The sequence below is a fragment of the Hyperoodon ampullatus genome, assembly GCF_949752795.1.
Source record: "Hyperoodon ampullatus genome assembly, chromosome: 12".
Lineage (NCBI taxonomy): Eukaryota > Metazoa > Chordata > Mammalia > Artiodactyla > Ziphiidae > Hyperoodon > Hyperoodon ampullatus.
Window position 1 is genome coordinate 19,509,475 of NC_136925.1, and position 20,679 is coordinate 19,530,153.

Genomic DNA, 20,679 nt, shown 5'->3' on the forward strand with positions numbered 1-20,679 from the left:
AGAAAAGAATAGCACAATTTTTAAAAATCAAAGAATATTTTTAAAGTCCAAGGAAATTAGAAAGATAGTAAATGTTAAAAAAAAAAAACTTAAGGGAACAAGGGAACAGGTTGGAAATTAAAGTTGACCAAAAAAATCACATAAAGAAGAGCCAAAAAGATAAAGAGAGGATAATAGGGTCAAAAGGATAAGAAATTAGAAGTAATCCCACATCTGAATAATAGCAGTTCTAGAAGGAAAAAACAAAGAAGATGGAAGAAGCAAACAAAAGAAGCTTAAGAAAATGGTCCAGAACGGTGGATGAGTTTCCAGTTGAAAGGATTCACCATGTGCTAGCACAATAGATAAAATCAGACCCATGCCACAAGGCACCTTGTGACAGTTCTGTGATGCATTCCTCAGATCTCTCCTTAGGAAAGGTATTCCCCTTGTTACAGGGAGTGCTTTAGGTGTCATCCCTCTTTGGGATTGCCTCAGCAGGAGAAAACTGCCTTACCCAAGGTCATGTTTCCTTCCAGGGGCAGCCATATCCAATCAACATGAGGCTATAAAGGACCAGCCTCCTTTCCCCACTCATAAACTCTGAAGGGTTATCCCAGTTATAGAACCCAAATGCTAAGGTTTCTTTGAGATTACATCACAAGTCATCTTCTCTCTCTCCCCTTTCATACTTCCCTTCCTTCCTTCCCTAGGTACTGATCCCAAGAGTACTCCCTAATATACCTCCCCAACACTGATCTCCATCTCTGAGTCTGTTTCCTGGCAATCCAAACTGTAATACACATCACTGTGAATTTTCAGACTGCCTGAGATTTTTTAAGAAAGAAAAAAGGACAAATCTTAAAAGCTCTCTAATTGGAGTAGAGGAGAAGTGAGGGAGAACAGGTTTCATACAAAAGATCAAGCATAAAAATGGCTTTGGATTCTCAGTAGTAACATTGAAAACTAGTAGACATTGAAAAATACATTTAATTAAGAGAGAAAAAAAAAACACTTTGAACTTGAAATTAATACCTAACAAAATTCTAAATGCAGTATGAGGGTAGAATAAAGACATACCTAAGCAATGTAGGCCTACCTCAAGAAACAAGAAAAACCTCAAATAAACAACCTAATGTACCATCTAAAGGAATTAGAAAAAGAAGAAAAAACAAAGCCCAAAGTCAGCAGAAGGAAGGAAATAATAAAGATCAGAGAGGAAATAAATAAAATAGAGACCAAAAACAATAGAAAAGATCAATGAAACCAAGAACTGATGTTTTGAAAAGATAAACAAAAATGATAAACCTTTAGCCAGGCTCACCAAGAAGAAAAGAGAGAGGACCCAAATAAATAAAATAAGAAATGATAGGGGAGAAATAACAACCAATACCACAGAGAGACAAAAAAATCACAATAGAATGCTAAAAACATTTATATGGCAAAAAATTGGACAACAAGTGGACAAATTTCTAGAAACATACAACCTGCCAAGACTGAGTCAAGAAGAAACAGACAATTGGAACAGACCAATCACTGGTAGTGAAATTGACTTTGTAGGGAAAAAAAAACCCCAAAAACACCCAGCCAACAAAATCCAAAACCAGATGGCTTCACAGGGGAATTCTACCAAATATATAAAGAAGAACTAATACTTATCCTTTTCTTTTTTTCTTTTTTTTTATCCTTTTCAAACTATTATAAAAATTTGAAGAGGAAGGAACACTCCCAAATTCATTCTACAAGGCCACAATTACCCCCATACCAAAACCAGACAAAAACTCTACAAAAAAAGAAAATTACAGGCCAATAACTCTTAGTAATATAGATGCAAAAATACTCAACAAAATATTAGCAAGCTGAATTTAAAAATATATAAAAAGGATCATACACCATGATCAAGTGGGATTTATTCCAGGGATGCAAGGATGGTTCAATATCTGCAACCATTCAATGTGATACACCATATTAATAATAATCACAGGATCATCTCAATAGATGCAGAAAAAGCATTTGACAAAATTCCACATAATTCATGATTAAAAACTCTCATCAAAGTGGGTATAGAGGGAAACTAGCTCAACATAATAAAGGCTATTTATGACAAACAGCTAACATCATTCTCAATGGTGAAAAGCTGAGAGCTTTTTCTCTAAAATCAGGAACAAGACAAGGATGCCTACTCTCATCATTTCTACTTAACACAGAATTAGAAGTTATAGCCACAACAATCAGACAAGAAAAAGAAATAAAAGGCACCCAAACTGGAAGGGAAGAAGTAAAACTGTCACTATTTGCAGATGACATGATAATATATATAGAAAACCCTAAGGTCTTCACCAAAAAACTACTGGAACTAATAAATGAATTCAGTAAAGTTGCAGGATACCAGATTAACATACAGAAATCTTGCTTCTCTATACATTAATAATGAACTATTAGAAAGAGAAAGCAAGAAAACAACCCTGTTGAAAATCACATCAAAAAGGATAAAATACCTAGCAATAAACTTAACCAAGGAGGCGAATACTCAGAAAACTATAAAATATTGATATTGTAAAAGTAAAATTAAAGATGATATAAAGAAATTGAAAAATATCCTGTGTTCATGGGTTGGAAGAATTAATATTATTAAATGTCCATACCCAAATCAATCTACAGATTTAACGCAATCCCTATCAAAATACCCATGATATTTTACACATAACTAGAACAAATAATTTTAAAATTTGTAGGGAAACACAAAAGACCCCAAATAGCCAAAACAATCTTGATAAAGAAAAACAGAGCTGGCTTCAGACTATGCTACAGAGCTACAGTAATCAAAATAGTATGGTACTGGCACAAAACCAGACACATAGATCAATGGAACAGAATAAAGAGCCCAGAAATAAACCCACACACTTATGGTCAATTAATCTATGACAAAGAAGGCAAGAGCATAAAATGGGGGAAAGACAGCCTCTTCAATAAATGGTGCTGGGCAAACTAAACAGATACATGTAAAAATAAATGAAATTAGAACCTTCTGTCACCATATATAAAAATAAATTCAAAATGGATTCAAGACCTAAATGTAAAACTGGATACCATAAAACTCCTAGAAGAAAACATAGGCAGAGAACACTTTGACATAAATCATAGCAATATTTTTCTAGATCTGTCTCCTAAGGCAAAAGAAATAAACAACTGGAACCTAATTAAACTTAAAAGCTTTTGCACATCAAAGGAAACCATTGACAAAACAAAAAGATAACCTGCTGAGTGGGAGAAAATATTTGTAAATGATATGACTGATAAGGGGTTAATATCCAAAATATATAAACAGCTTATACAACTCAATGTCAAAACCACAAACAACCTGATAGAAAAATGGGCAGAAGACCTTGATAGACATTTTTCCAAAGAAGATGTACAGATGGCCAACAGGCACATGAAAAGATGCTCAATATTGCTAATTATCAGAGAAATGCAAATCAAATACACAATGAGATATCACCCACACATGTCAGAATGAACAACATCAAAAAGAACACACATAACAAATGTTGGTAAGGATGTGGAGAAAAGGGAATCCTCATACGCTGTTGGTGGGAATGTAAATTGGGACAGCCACTGTGGAAAATAGTATGGAGGTTTCTGAAAAAAATGAAAATTAGAACTACCATATGACCCAGCAATTCCATTCCTGGGTATATATCCAAAGAAAATGAAAGAACTAATATGAAAAGATACATGCACCTCAATGTTCATAACAGCATTACTTACAGAAGCCAAGATCTGGAAGCAACCTAAGTGCCCATCAACAGATGAATGGTTAAAGAAGATGTGGTACATATATATAATGGAATAATACTCAGCCATAAGAAAAGAATGAAATTTTGCCATTTGCAACAACATGGATGGACTTGGAGGATATTATGCTAAGTGAAATAAGTCAGAGAAAGAAAAATACTGTATGATATCACTTTTATGTGGAATCAAAAATATACAACAAACTAGTGAATATAACAAAAAAGTAACAGACAAGATATAGAAAACAAACTAGTGGTTACCAGTGGGGAGAGACAAGGGGACAGAGGCAAGATAGGGGTAGGGGATTAAAAGGAACAAAATACTATGTATAAATAAATAAGCTACAAAGATATGCTATACAGCACAGGAGATGTAGCCAATATTTTATAATAAATTTAAATGGAGTATAATCTATAAAAATGTTGAATCATTATGTTGTACACCTGAAACTAATAGAATATTGTAAATCAGCTATACTTTGGTTTAAAAAAAAAGACATACCTAGTCTCATAAAATTTACCACCATAAACTTTTTCTCAGGAAAAACGGCAGCACATGCTTAAATAAAACGAAGGAATATGTTTTTTAAAAGGATGAAAAGATGGAATCCAGGAAGTGGGGCCTCCAACTCAGGAGAGTGGCAAAGAGAATACCCAGGATGATAGGAAGACAATGGCTGGAGAGAGGCCTAGAGATCAATCAGACCCACCAGGTCAGCTCAGAAGACTGCTGAGATTTGTTCAGTCAGATAAAGTAGATAGACTAACAGCTATGTTTGAATTTACCCAGAGGAAATTCACACGGTTAGAGGCGTGTGGTGATAAAATAGTGATGTGCATATGGAAAATTGAGAAATGAAGGAAAAAAACAAACATTTACAACTTCCAAGAAAACCAAAGATATGGAGGAAAGGGAAAGGACTAATAAAATCTTGCTTAGCTTTCACTTGTCTTGACATAATAAAAATGTAAATTAAAATATTTATTGAAAGATCTACCAAAATTGAAGCTAACTACATTGGGAGGATGAAGGTACAGCAAATGTGTGTGTGTGTGTGTGTGTGTGTGTGTGAGAGAGAGAGAGAGAGAGAGAGAGATTGTTAGGAAGTGGGAGGGCGTCAAAAGTGATCAAAACCCTCATTTTTCATAATGGAAAGGTAGTAGAAATGTCTACAACTAGGAAAATCAAGTGGGAACACTGCAGCATGTTATATAGAAATACAAAAAATAACAGACAAAAAACAATCAGTTCTAAGTTGAAAGTGATTGCTCCCTGGGAGCAGGAACTGATGTATGTGGGAGAGGTGGGAATGCACATTAATAAAAGTAAAGCCAGATTGCAAAAAGAAAAAGAATTTTGGAGGGCTTGGGATTTATTTGCTGGCTTTATTCTAGCCAGAAAACTGTGTCACCAAAGGTTTAATTTGAGTGCCTTGTTTGGGGGTTTGTATTAGTGGCACTGTGGGTGCTACTTCATTCTTTTGGGGATTTTTACTGGTTGAATGAAGATAACAAAAAGGAATCATCTACAAACTAGTTTTTAGGATAAAGTGCTTCTTTTATGTATACAGTTATTATGCTTCCCAAATCTCAGCTGGCCGAATAGTCTTCAGGGTATACTCTGAGGCACAATATGCTATTTTTGCATTCCTATAATGTAGTTAAGTTATGGCAAGTTTTAATCAATGAGAAAAAGCTGACCACTTCAGTTTTGGAATTAGTGCCACAGAAGGAAGTGCTCTTTGCAAAGGAAACTGAATCCTTGTGCTGACCTCCTGAACACAACAGAAAATAAAGACTGCTCCTAGGTCAAATCCCATGGAGCCATCTGGGTGGCTTTGGGGGTGACAATGGGATACTGGTGGAGACAGGGAAGGTCAAAGGGAAACCCACACCCCCTCTGCAACATTCCAAGACTGGCTCACTGCACCTGATCACCTACACGCTAATCATTCTCTGAGAAGCCTGACATCCTTCAGGCCGTCTTGAAACAGGTGGAGGCTGGCCCCCTGGATATGCATCCTTAGGAGTTCCAGAAGATACTCCTTCATGGTGGCCAGGGTCTGATGGCCTTCAATTGTCACCAAGAGTCCACATTGATTCGTTCACTCCCCACTCAATGCCCAAGGAGAGGAAATCAGCGGACAAATGGGACTCCTTGCTAAATCACACACATGGACAACAAGCAGTCCATAAGGGAAAGGCAGAGCAAGCTACAGAATTTGCAAGGCCCAGGGCAAAATAAAATGGGGGGCCCCTTGTTCAAAGAGCAGAGAAAAGGTGCTGTTAATGGTACTAAAAAGTATAAAGCCTTTCCTTTCTTCTGCGATCTCTCTCTTGACTTATTACGGTGGTTTTGGTTTTATTTTTGGTTCTTTTTGCTATATAATATTATTTTCAGGAGAGAAAAATTAAAATTTTAAGCTATTAGCATAAATTTTACTGTTAATCTTCATATTGTTCAATGCCAGTTTTAAATGCAAATATAAGAGCATTTAATTCCTATGCAGAACTACCAAAATTACTCAACTTGCATTTGTGGTGCATGCTTGCATGTATACTTAATTCTTACCAGATCAGTGAAAACACTGCACAAAACTAACTTAACTATTTTTATTTCATTTCCTTATACATGCACAATCTACCTAAACTATCTACTTTCAACTTACTGATCAGTATGGAAGACTGAAAAGAAAAGGAACTATGGGTTACCCTATCTTTCTCTTTCCTTTATGTCATCGTTTTCAGTGTGAGTGACTATACAGGGAAGTAGCAATGCTAAGTAAGTATATGATAAAGTTCTTTGGTTGTGCATATTTCTTAGAACACCACTGTCTTTTTTCTGCATACAAAAAAAGTTCTGGTTCAAACAGAAAGTATGGCCACTTAAGGCTATCAGTGTCCTCACTCACACAGTCATGGACATAATACACTTATCTTGTACTTACTTTGAGTCTCACTGAACTACCATACATCATGGGTCTATCAGAATTCTGTGCATACAGGATATCACAAGGAATGGCATGGTGGACATGTATATGGCACTTCTCTCCTCTGCTCATGGGCATGCTTCACTGACTATCAGACTTCACTGAAAAACCACAAATTCAAAGACAAAATTACTGAGAATTTCAAGACTATGACAACAGAGTATTAAACCAAATATGGGGACCTTCTGAGCATGGGACCCTGTGCAACGACAAAGGTCTCATATCCAAGAAGCCTCCCTGGGCAAGGGTTACACAACTAGTTCTGGCAATTAGAAAGGAGATCAGGCTTGGTGTGAGAAATTTTCCAGCTCCTTATGCACAAATAGAAATAATTCTGAGTGTGCAGCTGCCCAAGTCAGGAGGAGGACACCAATGGGCGTGTGTGTAAGAAACCTGAGATGTTATGGACTTCAGATGCCTATGATATGGTTTGTAGAAAATATATTTTGGGGACTTCCCTGGTGGTCCAGTGGTTGAGAATCTGCCTTCCAATGCAGGGGACGTGGGTTCCATCCCCGGTCAAGGAACAAGATCCCACATGCCACAGAAAAACTAAGCCCGCATGCTGCAACTACTGAGCCATTGAGCTCTGGAGCCCGTGCACAGCAACTAGAGAGAAGCCCGCATGCTGTGATGGAAGATCCCACGTGACACAACTAAAACCTGATGCAGCCAAAAATAAAATAAAATTTAAAAAAAAGAAAATATATTTCGTTTGCCTTCATATTTGCATAATTTTCTTCCTGAGATATATATATATATATATATATATATATATATATATATACACATATATATATACATATCAGAAATATATATATCAGAAAAGATATACTGTATATATATATGTGTGTATATGTCTGTACATATATATGTCTGTTATATATATGTGCCTGTTTATATATATATATATATGTTTGTGTGTGTGTGTGTGTGTGTGTGTGTATAAAATGGCACAGATGGGAGTCTGTGACAGTCAATTGAAGAACTGTTTCTGAAGTTCGTCACTGAAAACTTAACTAAGTGTGACATTCCAATAAAATAACTCAAGTCCCTATGCCATGGGCTTGTCTAAAATCACAAGTTCCCAGGAACTGAGAAGGAGTCTGCACTGTATCTGATTTATGTGCTTCACCTGATTTATCCATTTCTACCTGCCTCCAAAGTCCTTGGCCAGTTACTCAACAGAAACTTCCAGCTAGCCACCTCATCTCTGAATTCCAAAAGTTATCTTAAACTCTCTTAAGATGAGGACTCGGTTGGGCAAGGTTTCCATTGCACCTCCGTTGGTTGATGGAGCCTCAAGCCCAAGCCAACCAGATGCCTGGAGGTTCTGGATCCTCCCACTACATCTGGACCCAGATTAAGCCCTGTGCTTTGGGGCAATGTTTGCCACTGGGTTTGACTTCCCAGAAGATGCCCAAAGGGACAATTATCACAACCCAGAAGGGTGGGGGAGCTGATGCCCTACGGGGCAAACTTTGGCCAATGAAAGACAAAAGACAGGAAGGAACCAGCAGATACATTTGTATGGGGTACTTGAAGGACTGTTCCAGGTTACTGTATTTCCAGGAAGTCTATCCAGAAGTGAACCACAGGACAAAGCTCCAGGGTGTGTTTTCTTATGGCCAGCTCTGCAACATACTATGTATTTGCTTTCCCTCTTTCCCTGCCTCATTTCCTTTACTCTTCACCTACAATAAAGCTAAGCTTTGCCTCAGTCCCTATTCCTAGGAAATGAGGGTCAAGGCAGTAATCAGTAGCAAAAGCCACCTCTTAACTGTCGCCTGGTACAGGAGTCCTCTAGCTGAGTAATCCAGCATAGAAGACAGATATTGGGGAATTCAAAATGAAACAACTAACACTGAATCCTTTTATTTTATATCTTTGAATTATCCCCTCTACATTTCTATGGATGACCTACTATGAACCAGATAGTAGAGATATAGGGAACAAGAGAACTGTAATTCTTGTGAAACCTCACAGGCTAGTGGGGAAGAAAAAAACAAACCTAACAAAGTAAGTTTTGGTTATAACTGTTAAAAAGGAATTAAGGGTGCTTAGATGGAGATCTTGGTAGGGATCCAAGGTAGGGAGGGAGGTGGAATGTCCATCAGTGAAATGATCAGAGGAGCTCGGTGATGTTTAAGCTGAGACTGAACAGGTAAGAGGAAACCTCTAAGCAAAAACCTGGGGACGGGAAGCACTTCGGAAGAGGATGTGCCAAGTTTCAGAGGCGGAAATGAAGTGAGAAGGGTCAGGAAACTGAAAGAAGACCCATGTGGCTAAAGGAGAATAAGAGGGGGCCACAGGTCCCAGACAGCACCAGGGAGCTGGCTAAGCAGGGGCCCTGTCGGGCCTGCCAGGTCAGCCAAAATAAGGGGTTTGGAGTTTCATCTCATTTCCCTTGAATTTGAAAATATAGTCCAATGCCAGGGTTTAAATTATATTTTAACCCCAAATCATCTAAATGAGATACTTAATCTTCAAAGTGTTGACCTTAAGGAGGCCCTGGTTAGCACAATTTGATCAATGAGGGAGGCAGAAAGAAGGCACAATGGGGGAAAATTCTCAACCGTCAGAACTCTGAATTCTGAAACAGAAGTCATGACTCTATTTATTTTACGACAGTTTGAATATGTAAGATGCGCATCATCATTGAAAGGAAAAGATTCCTTCTACCACACCCAATTATTCTGTGGCCTCAGGGCCCCAACATTTGGGTATCCCTGCCACAGAAACCGTTCATTCCTAGAATAGCAACTCATCTTCATCACCCATGGTCACTAAGTTAACCGAGTGTGACTCAACTAAAGCAGGCCTTCACAAGGTCTTCAAACAACACACGGTTCCAGCTCTAATCCCTTGCGTTAGAGATGAAATCGAGCCTTTTGATTTGGACCCTGTCTTCATGCTTACTTGGAAAGCTGGGTGAGAGGAACAGTGGAGAGATGTCAATCCCTTACTCATACTTAAAACTGATAGCCTCTTTGTGTGCTCCTTTCGGATAGCATATCTTCTCTAGAAATTCCACTTGGAAAACTCAGGCACTATCCCTTTGTACAGTACAGCACTCCCTCCTTCAGGAAACCTCCCCCAGATTAATTGGCACTAATACAGCCCTTCACAGCTGTATACAAGATGTTGGGGAGTGCAGCAGAGAGAGGGGCGATTATGGTTGCCTGCACACTGTCATTGCTTAGTAAGAACAGACTCCTGCCTTCAGAAATGGCATGATAATGAAATGTAATAGCAGAACCTCTTGGCAATCAATGCCATGGTGGAAATAAGTGCACATCTCAGTGACAATAACCAAGATGGAATGTGAAACAACAAAGCCCTCTCTCTCTTGGCCAGAACTCTCGAGAGCAGCTCATTACTTTAACCTTTCCACCTTCACTGGAGCACAATTAGAAACATGCATTTCCACGGGCATTAAATCCACTCGTTTGTTCACTCTGCCCTCATTAGAACACTCAGTGGGGCCCAATTAGCTGGATGGCCATAAACAGATGTTTGTGACTTGAGAAAACCGAAAGAGAACATTCTTGGAGCCAAAAGAGAATGGAGAAAATCCGGCACACCCCATCTTATTCATTACCTGAAATCTAGAGTTTTCGTTTTGACCTGAGCCTATAGTTTTCGCTTGGATAGGAAGAAACTTATGGCCAGAAACATGGAGTTCTCCTAGTGCAGAAATCAATATCTCACGTGGGTCATGGAATAGTTTTTAACTTTAGTCAATCTTCTAAAATTGACCTTGCAGATGGTCTGCATCCCTGGGAAAGAAGCCAGAAGATTTGGCCACTTTCCTGCTTGACCACAAGGGCTGGAGGTGAGTGGTGTCTGCCCCAGGTAGGGAATACTTGCTCCACATCCCCACCATCCCCACCACCCTGCTCACCTCCAGAACCTGGCCCACTTCTCTTGTTTATGTTGTCTGCCTTGTACCCATAGGGGTAGACTCACAACTCTACAGCTTACCTGCTTGGACAACTTAATCAACTTCTCTGTGCCTCACATTTGTTTTGTTTTGTTTTGTTTTTTTAACATAAATGGGGTTATAATATTCACCCACTGGATTGCTGTTAGAATTAAATGATTTAAAACAGAAACAGTCATCCCTTGTATCCATGGGGGATCAGTTCCAGGACCCCCCAGAGATACTAAAATCTGAGGATGCTCAAGTCACTTATATAAAATGGCATAGTATTTGAAGATAACCTACACACAACCTCCTATATTCTTTAAATCATTTCTAGGTTACTTTTTTTTTAACATCTTTATTCTAAGTTACTTTTATTACCTAACACAATGTAAATTACTATGTAAATAGTTTTAAATATTTTATAAATGCTATGCAAATAGTTGCCAGAGCACAACAAATTCAAGTTTTGCTTTTGGCAACTTTCTGGCCCTTTTTTTCCCCCCCAAATATTTTTGATCCTGGGTTGGTTGAATCCATGGATACAGAACCCGTGGATATGGAGGACTGACTGGATATTGTTAACAATCATGTGTGACACATAATAAGTACTCAATAAATTTAGCCATTACCTGGTCATCATCATTTGAGCAGGAATCAGGTTTCTCTCCAGCAGAGACCATTCACCTTCCGGGGCCTGCCTGTCTCAACACCATGCCTTCCCAGTGGTCTTCATAGGCCCATCAGGAAGAGGGGAAGATGAAGAAGCCCCTTACTAAAATGCACATAATGGGGGGGGAGTGTTTTCCTTTTCTTAACTTATTCAAATGATTGGTTAAGATCACTCTACGGAATACTTTCTAATTAAGGTCCTCAACCAGGTGTAGTATCATTACTCCTCTCAGGGGCATTTGCAAATGTGTGGGTATTTTTAGGCTGTCACAGTGATGGGGTGTGACAGGCCACTAACAGTGGGCAGGGACCAAGAATGTTAAATGTCTTATTAATGCTTGGGAAAGTCAGACGCAGCTAACTAATGTCCATTCCAAAATGCCAAGGACAACCCCACTGGAAAACACCAAATGATTCCTTATTATTCCGGTTCAAATAGAGCACGAGCAAAATCTTCCCTGAAGCGTAACAAGTGCATTCTGATAGACTGTGGTTAGTTAACATTTGACCCCAGCCCCAAATATCACCGTCAGAAAGTCGTTCAGTTGAATTTTCAGTTAAGAATATGCACCAGTCGTGCCAACGGCAGCATCTATTTAAGATGTTCCTCTATAACTTCGCTTGAATAAGCCCACATAGTTCCACAGTTTCTCCTAGGAACGCCAATTCCCCCTTTACGTGGAGATACAACCAAAACCCTAGTATGTACTAGTTCCTATCCTGAGTGCTGGGAAGATGCTTTAGTAAATCAAATGGATGAGATTGATGTTCTCATCAGGCTCCCATTCTAGAAAGGGGAGACAGATAATAAATGAGTGAATAAATTACGAAAAATATAATTTCAGAGCTTAAGAAAGGCCATGAGTGCAATGAGTCTTTCTATGCTGTGATGTGGGATACGGGTCCCGAGATGCAGTCAGGAATAGCTTCCCTGAGAAGGTGTCATTGGAGCCGACTTCTGGATGACAAGAAGTAACTGCCCATGGGAAGATGCATGGTGGTAGAGCATCCTAGGCAGAGATAATAGCAAGGAACGAAAGCCCTGAGTCAAGATGAAGCAGGCATGTTTCAGGAAGAAAAAGCATCCAATGTGGCTGAGCAAGGGGGGAAAGAATACAAGATAGAGTTGGAGAGGTAAGTTGGGACCAGAAGGTCATTGCAGACCATAGAGAGATGCTGGATTTTATTCAAGGTGCAGCAGAAAGCAATAAGAGAAATGTGTGCAGTGTGAGAAAATGGATTGTAAGGGATCAAATCAGAGGCAGGGATACCAGTTAAAAGGCAGTTGGACAAAATTTTGGATTAATGCCTCCTAAAATCCATTTCAACTCCAAAATTCTAACTTCTTCCTATGGTATCATGACAGGCAATGAATACCAGACAAAGCCTAGAAAATGGAGTCTTGGGATAACATGACCAACTAAGGCCCATTTGCTGGCAGGATCTCTTTTCACCAAAGACATCAATACTCCAGAGAGACCACAAGGGCCCTGTAGTTTTCTGTCCTCATCCTCTTCAATCCTGTCAGAACCCACAGTGGTACTAGTGGACTTGTTGTAAGTGTTTAAAATCAGAAGGCCTCTACATATGATGCATCAACCACAAATATTTCTAATTGCTTACATTGGACACAAAAGGTAGAGGGTACTGATTTTTTTTCCATGTGATCGTTAAGCAATTTGGTTTTTTCCAGGCACCCCCTTAATGGTAACTTCGAACAAGAAATACATGTTATAAAGTGCACTGTCCCCCTTCCCCAAGAGCAGATGATTCACACTCACCAAGAAACAGCATCTGGCAACCATTACTGTACTTGGTTCACAGCTGCTCCTAGAGGAGTTAAAAGGACTGTGAGGCAGGACACGGAAATCAATTTTAACTCTTATTTTAATTACTGGTTGCTTTCGTTTAATACGTGGTTATGTTTCATAAACATCTTGCATTAGGTAGGCAGCAGATCGTTCCCTGATTAAAGGGCCCAATTTTTTAATTTATGCTTCCATCCAAATGATTGGCTTCCATGCCAAACAGAACTTGCCTTCGTCGGGGTACTTGCCTAAGCTTAGAACTTTCTTCCATGTGGATATTTGGTTATTCTGGAGAAAGACATTCAAACCCCTCCACCCAGGTGTCATGAGCTCTCATCACATAGCAAAGCAACTTCCCTGGGACAAGGTACCTCCTGTTGAGGGCAAAATGATCATGGCTGGTTGCTATGCAATTTATGTAAGAAACTCTATGTAAGAAACTCTAAAGAAATTCTTTAATCTTGACATTTCCCTAAGAAACAGATAAGACTAAGAATAAATTTTGGCTTCTGCGCTCATTCAAAAATATAATCAGAGTTGACATAGAGCCCTGCAATGAGAGAGAGAAAGAGAGAGAGAGAGCATGCATTAAGTAGTGAAACAGAATGAAAACAAGGGAGAAAGCATCTCTCCCACTGTCAGCAGCAGCTCTCCATCCTCACATTCTTTGAGACACCCCTGTTCCCCACTTTCCCAATTTCCCTTGTCGTTATGGGTGACCTAGTTTTGGCCAAAGGGACACAAGAAAGAATCTGCTCTGATGATTTTACTTTCCTGATGAAAGTAGCAGACGCAGCTAGCTTCACCACCTTGTTTGACCTGCCTTCCTGCCTCATGCTTTAAACCCCAAGATGGATGCAGCTATAGCTGCACTGAGAGGATGAGGGAAAGAACTGCCAACATTTTTGGCCCCCAAAGATTGTCCAATGAAGTTACAACTATCACAAAATGCTCATTACACAGGATACCAGGGATGGGTGTTTCCCTAAAGAAAAACATGCATCTTTCTCAATGTTTTTAATGCAAAAGCACAAGGGAGTTCCATTTTAAGCAGTTGCAGGATTGAATTGTGGAACAAAGACAAGAGCAAATGATCTGGAACGATAATTGTCATCATAGTGACCCCTTTGATTAGACTGCCCTCAGGGAATCACAGAGGTGCCCATCTACAGTCCTGATACTGTGAAGCCACTGAACAAGGATCAACAGTTGCCGACCTCCTCACTTGTTATGTAAGAAAGTAAAGTCCTATTTGATTTGAGCCACTTTGGTTAGGTGTTCGTATCTGACACCTTGGTTCCACACTTGAGAAAGTCCACCATTAGCTATGGGTCCCAGGAAGATCAAGAGCCCCTTCTGGCTCAGGATCCAGCCTGACATCTCCTTAGAATACTCCTCCAGGAAAAGAATCTTATAACTTGTCAGCCAAAGTTTATTGTTTCTTGGCACTAAACACTGATGTTGTCTGTGACAAACCTTGATTAGATATCCCATTGGTCAGGATCCAGGCCGGAAAATAGAGCCCACATTAAGTAGTTTGTAGGGAGGATTTAATATCAGGATATAGTTACAAAGGCATTGGGAGAGCCGAAAAGCCTCGTTAGAAAACCTGGTCAAGTAACAAAGCCAGAAGCTACAGCCGGCCCCAGAGCTGAAGGCATCCAAGAAAGGGAGTGAGGGCTGCCCACAGAAAGCAGCACAGCAGTGAAGCCCTCCCAGAGGGAGTGAGATCCCAAAGGGAAGGTCTGTCAAGAAGAAGCTGGAGGCTTCGAGAAAACACTGCCTCTGAGGTCATCTGGAAGGAAGAGAGAAGGAATAAAGGCCCTGACTTGGCCCTTTCTCCTACCTCTCAGCTGCTCTCCAGAGCCTCCCACTGGCTGAACCTGATAGTCTTCAGGAGTCAGCCCCTCAGTCCACATTGGAGAAGGAAGAGCAGAGCGTGCATTTGAAAGCAAACAGCTGATGACTAGCACTGACTTTCGTGGCTGTTAATAGGGAAGCATGCATAATAATACCTCAACGGCTTATTTACCCAGTGACATTTTTGGTCCCCCCGCATTCTCCAATGAAGTTACAATGATCACAAAATGCTCATTACACAGGATACCAGAGATGGGTGTTTCCCTAAAGAAAAACATGCATCTTTAGCAATATTTTTGATGCAAAAAGCACAAGGGAGTTCCATTTTAAGCATTTGCAGGATCGAATTGTGGAACAAAGACAAAGAAGAGCAAATGACCTGGAACGATCATTGTCATCACAGCAACCCCTTTGATTAGACTGAAATCATCAGGAAAGAATTCCCCCCTTGGCCTATCTCCATGATGCTCTTCTCCAAACACGAGAGAGACCCAAGCCCCGTCCTTCCAACCTCAGTGGAGAAGAAAGAGGGGCAAGAGGAATTTCAACATCATCGACCACAGAAAACTTAGCATGAAGGATTTGTAGAGTTGAAAAAAGACTTACATAAAGTAAGATTTTGTTGATCAGTGTCTTGAAATCCATGAAGCTTTATAGAAATAATACGGATTGATGATTGATAGATAGATAAATAGATAGATATGTACATAGGTAGGTAGATAGATGGATACATAGATAGATAGATGATATATAGATATAGATAGATAGATTGATAGATATGTACATAGGTAGGTAGATAGATGGATACACAGATAGATAGATATGTACATAGGTAGGTAGATAGATGGATACATAGATAGATGATAGATAGATACGTACATAGTTAGGCAGACAGATGGATACAAAGATAGATGTAGAGATAGATTCTATTCTCTCAATTGATTTTACGATCTTACATTTAACATCTCTAAAAAATGGGCATTTAACCTCAGTTTGAATCTTTACAGTTCCAGAGTGCTCAGGGTTTCATGGAGTGGCTTGTGTTGAAGCCTCACGGCTCTGGTGGTTAGGAAGCCAAGAGTCTTCACGTTTTTTTCGACCCTGTGGTGGGGCTCTTGCCCCTCTGGCTCCACGTTATGCCTCATCCAAGTAGGTGAAGCCAGCTACCACACCACCTCAGCTCCACGCTTAAGGCAGTCCTACCTCCTCCACCAAAGCTGCTCTTCCTCACACTTGCTGCTTAACATCTGGCATCTGGAACGAGACCTGATTATGTAGTTGTTGAGGGGTGAGTACAGAGTACAGGGTGACTCACTTCTCGTCTGTAGAATCTCAGATTGTATTTACTTTTTATCATACATGGTTCTTTCCCACAGGAACTGAGATACTGCTTGCAAGCATTTAGGAGTGCTTGAAAACAGCCTTCAGCAAGCATAGGCCGGTACTGGTGTCAGTTTTATATTATTTTTGTACTATTTATATAGTACTGTGGTCTATTTTCAATATTAACTGCTCACAAGCAAAGTGCCATCATTCAGTAGTTGTGTTACTGGCTTCTCAACACAAATACATAATTGTTCATTTTTAAACGTCAGCACATGATTTGGGCCCCTTTTTTAAAGCTTGTCACTGGAATATTTAATCCATCTTTGCACTGCTGCAACATTCCAGCTCTGTGCTTGCCACAGGTCTGACTAGTCTTCGATGGCTCCCCAGCCAGGGCAGGGACAGAGCCCGCTGGTATTCGGCAAAGCCATTCATCTCTTGGTTGTCATTGGTCCATTAATCAACCCACTTTGGGAGCAACTGTGCAAGCAACTATCAATGGGCCAAGATAAACAATCATTACCCACATTTCTCCATATTGTACATGAGGAAATCCCCAAGGATTTGCTGAAATCCTTGGACTTCTAGCTTAGGGGCCATGCCAGTTTGGGGCAGCTGCAAGGAATACTATTATGAGTGAATTACTCAACCCCTGAATAGTTGAGATCCTTAACTATTTGGAAAGTGGTTCTACCAAATGAAATTAAGAAAAATGTATTAACCCCACTAAAAAAAAAAGTAAAGTTCAGTTTTGTGAAATTTATTTTTAGTAAACTCTGGATCCTGGTTACTACATTGTTTCCCATCCTGTTTACAAGTGATCTGTTTAATGAGCTACACTAGAAATTTTCCAGGAATATATCAATATTTCCCTTGAGCCAACCCATTCTTCCATTTTGAAAATGAGGACATTTTTTCCCTGTCGCAAGTATTCTGATAAATACCTCTTCCATTTTGCATTTATCAGAATTTTGCAAAGAGGAAAGCAAAGAATTCAGTACCTCTGGAAGATTGTGTATATGAGTTTCTATATATAGAACACAAGGATGGTTTAAGAGACCAGCACTACTCAAAAGAAGACTAATATATTTGATTTATTATCATGATAATCCTAACAAGATGAAGCTACTTAAGTTACCATGCATTGGAAGGCAATTTTTTAAATGGCGATCCATGTTGATAGAAATTTCTAGTTTTTTCCCCCAGCTGCTAACAAAATTTCTTTCCTAAGCAAATGCTTGGTGGCTTTGCAAAATACAGCTTTTTAGGTTGAAATTCCAGATGGATTTTGCTACTTAGTTGCTCTTTGGCCACACGGATAGCAAGATTTATAGGTGAAAAAAATGCAGGTGCAACATACACTTTGAGGTGGTGCTGAGCATCAGTTCATTGTTTGTTCCCAGACTCTTCAAGACACAGACATGTGGCGATTTGGCCTGAACACAGAGAGGAGAAATTATGATATCCCAATTCCCCGGAGATCTTACAATTCCTAAATGAAGCAGCAAATGGTGAGGATTCTTTTTGTAATTATAGAAAGTTTTGTTTCATCATACTGGACTTGTTTTTTATTAGATAAAGGAAGAATTGAATTGCGCCATCATATAATAGCACTCTTTACCTCTGATTTCTCGAGGAAATCACAGGATCATGAGCCTCTTTGGGGTTCAGTCTGAGTTGTCATCTTTCTAGCTCTTAAACTTGAGGAGAGGAAGACAACAACAAAGGATATTTACATTTTCAGTCCCTTTGGGTGAGTTTCATTGTATCCAGGCTAACATAAACATAAGTTATAAAAATAATGTTTCTGGATAATTTTACACTTCCGTAGTATAAGAGGAAAATATTAACAACAGCTACCTTGGGACAAGCATCTCCTGTGATGTTTCACTTAATTGTCACAAAAACCCAATGAGGTAGGTATTATTACTGTCCTTATTGTATAGGTGAGGAAGCTGAGGCTTGGGGAGGTGAAGTAACTTGTCATGGTCACGTGGTTAGCAAGTAATGTAACCCACGCAGTCTTATGCCAAAGTCTAATTGCTTAATCTTTGTATTATGTTGCTTCCTGAAGACCTGATCAAGTTGCCAGGACCAGGAACTTGCTAATGCATCTAGTTAGTAAAGAGAGGGGAAATAAGGGGTGGGCGTGAGATGATCTAGGAAAAGCTCTTATGTGTCTTCATTATGGCAGAATGACAGAGGTTCTCCTGAGGCTTTACAAGTTCTGGTGGGACTGGGTTCCACTCTCCACATCCCAGCAGAAGACGTTATTATTGGAAAATCTTGCCCATCGCTTGATGCTAAGACAGAGGAGGTGTCATTGACAAAACTTGCCCTGAAGTTGTGTTTGATGTTGAAAGTCTGTCATTAAGGACTCGGCTAGCTGGCCATTGCCGTCATTGGGTTGAGATTTACTCCTCACTCAGGAGTTACACTTTTATTTCAGGATAAGTCCTGCCTGCATTCTGAAAAGAACTCATTCTGAGTTCACAGACCGCACCTGCAAATACACAGTCCAGTGATTATCGGTCCTGGCTTTTTTTTTTTTTTTAGTCTATTTCCTGTAAGAATCTATCAGCAACACACCTACCGTGTGCCAAATTCATATGGACACAGGTCCTCCAGCTGCAGCTGAGTCCCAGCGTTCCTCAGTTTACTTCACATTTGACTCACGTCACCGACAGAAAAACCACTTCTAACTTTAATGTGAAACGCTGTCAGACACAACCTCGTGATTTGTCCATGAGCTCATATGTTGCTCTGGAGCCCAAGTCAGCACTTTCTCCATATGCCTCCTATAAGCCAGACTTTCATTTGGCTTTGGCTGTGAAGAATAATTAAGGTTTGGGAGAGGCAAGATGGTCTTGCCAACTCAGCCGCTCTTGAGAGCAAGGACTCCTCAAGCTGTTAGCACAGACAGAAGAGCAAGATGTGTCCATCCAGAAACACCCAGGGAGGGAGTGGCCACCTCCCCCCAGGCCACAGTTAGGAATACCGTGCAGTACCACAGCAATCCAGTGCATACACGCGATATGCATGTGTGCGTGTGTGGGCATGCATGCCCACTGAAACCAAACTTGCGTTTGCTCTTCCATTTCATTTGTCATAACATGTTGGCCGGTGGATTAGTTCTTACGGCCTCTGTAACAAATTGCTAAAAACCAGTAGCTCTAAACCACATAACTAGTATCTTACAGTTCTGAAGATCAGAATTCCAAAATCAAGCCTCACTGGGCTAAAACCAAGGCATTAGCAGGGCTGGTTCTCTCTGGAGACTCTATGGGGAGAATCCATTTCCTTGCCTTTTCCAGCGTGAAGAGCTCACGTGCATTCCTTGGCTCATGGCCCCTTTTCTCACATGACTCCAACAACCTCTTGCTTCTGCTGTAAAAGCTTCTACTTCCCCTTTGGTCTTCTTGCCTCCCTCTTTAAAGGATGCTTGTGATTCTATTGGACCCACACGGAAAATCCAGAATGATCACCCTTTCTGATGATCCTTAACCACATCTGCAAAGTCCCTTCTGCCGTGTAACATACTCACAGGTTCTGGGGATTGGGATGTGGACATCTTTCGGGGGGGCCATTATTCAGCCTACCATAACCATGAACAATAAATCGATTTTTCAACTCACTAATGGGTTGCAGGCTGCAGTGTGAAAATCGCTGGTCAAGCATATGTCATCATCAGACATCCGAGATGCAGGGGATCAGGGAGCATGCCACCTGCCTGTGGGAACCAAGGGGCACGGGCATGTAGCCAGCATCCCAGGCACAGTGTTATGTATGATACATAGTCCATCCCTTCCTTCGCCAGTCATGACTCACTGTGAATTAAGCGCTATGGGCCCCACTTTAGAGATGGGAAAGCAGGCTCAGAAAGGCTAGAAAACTGCCCCAAGAGCACACAGCCAGGAAGGGGCGGAGCCCATATTCAGACCTGAGTCTCTCCACCCTCGATGACCCGGTTCTTTCCTCCATGTCTCGTGGTGGCTTCTGTCGTGTCCTCCTTAACCCGCCTCCCAAAGCCAGGACTCAAGTGTTCACTCCAATCCACTGGCTCATCATGTAGGGGAGCAGTCTTCGCCAGCAGGGCTTATTTCCTGGGAATTCCTGAGGTCGGATGCTGCTACCTTCTCATCCCATAAACCTCCCTATAGCAGAAGAACACTAATTCTCCCTCTCCTCACTTCAACACAAACACAGCATCAGCACTTTTGAATACAAGACAGAGTCAGCTAGCTTTTAATTTGGACTTAACAATCCCAAGAAACCTGGTTAAAGCTGAAGTTTAAGTCAGGAGTGAGGCAAAGTTGAGCACAAAT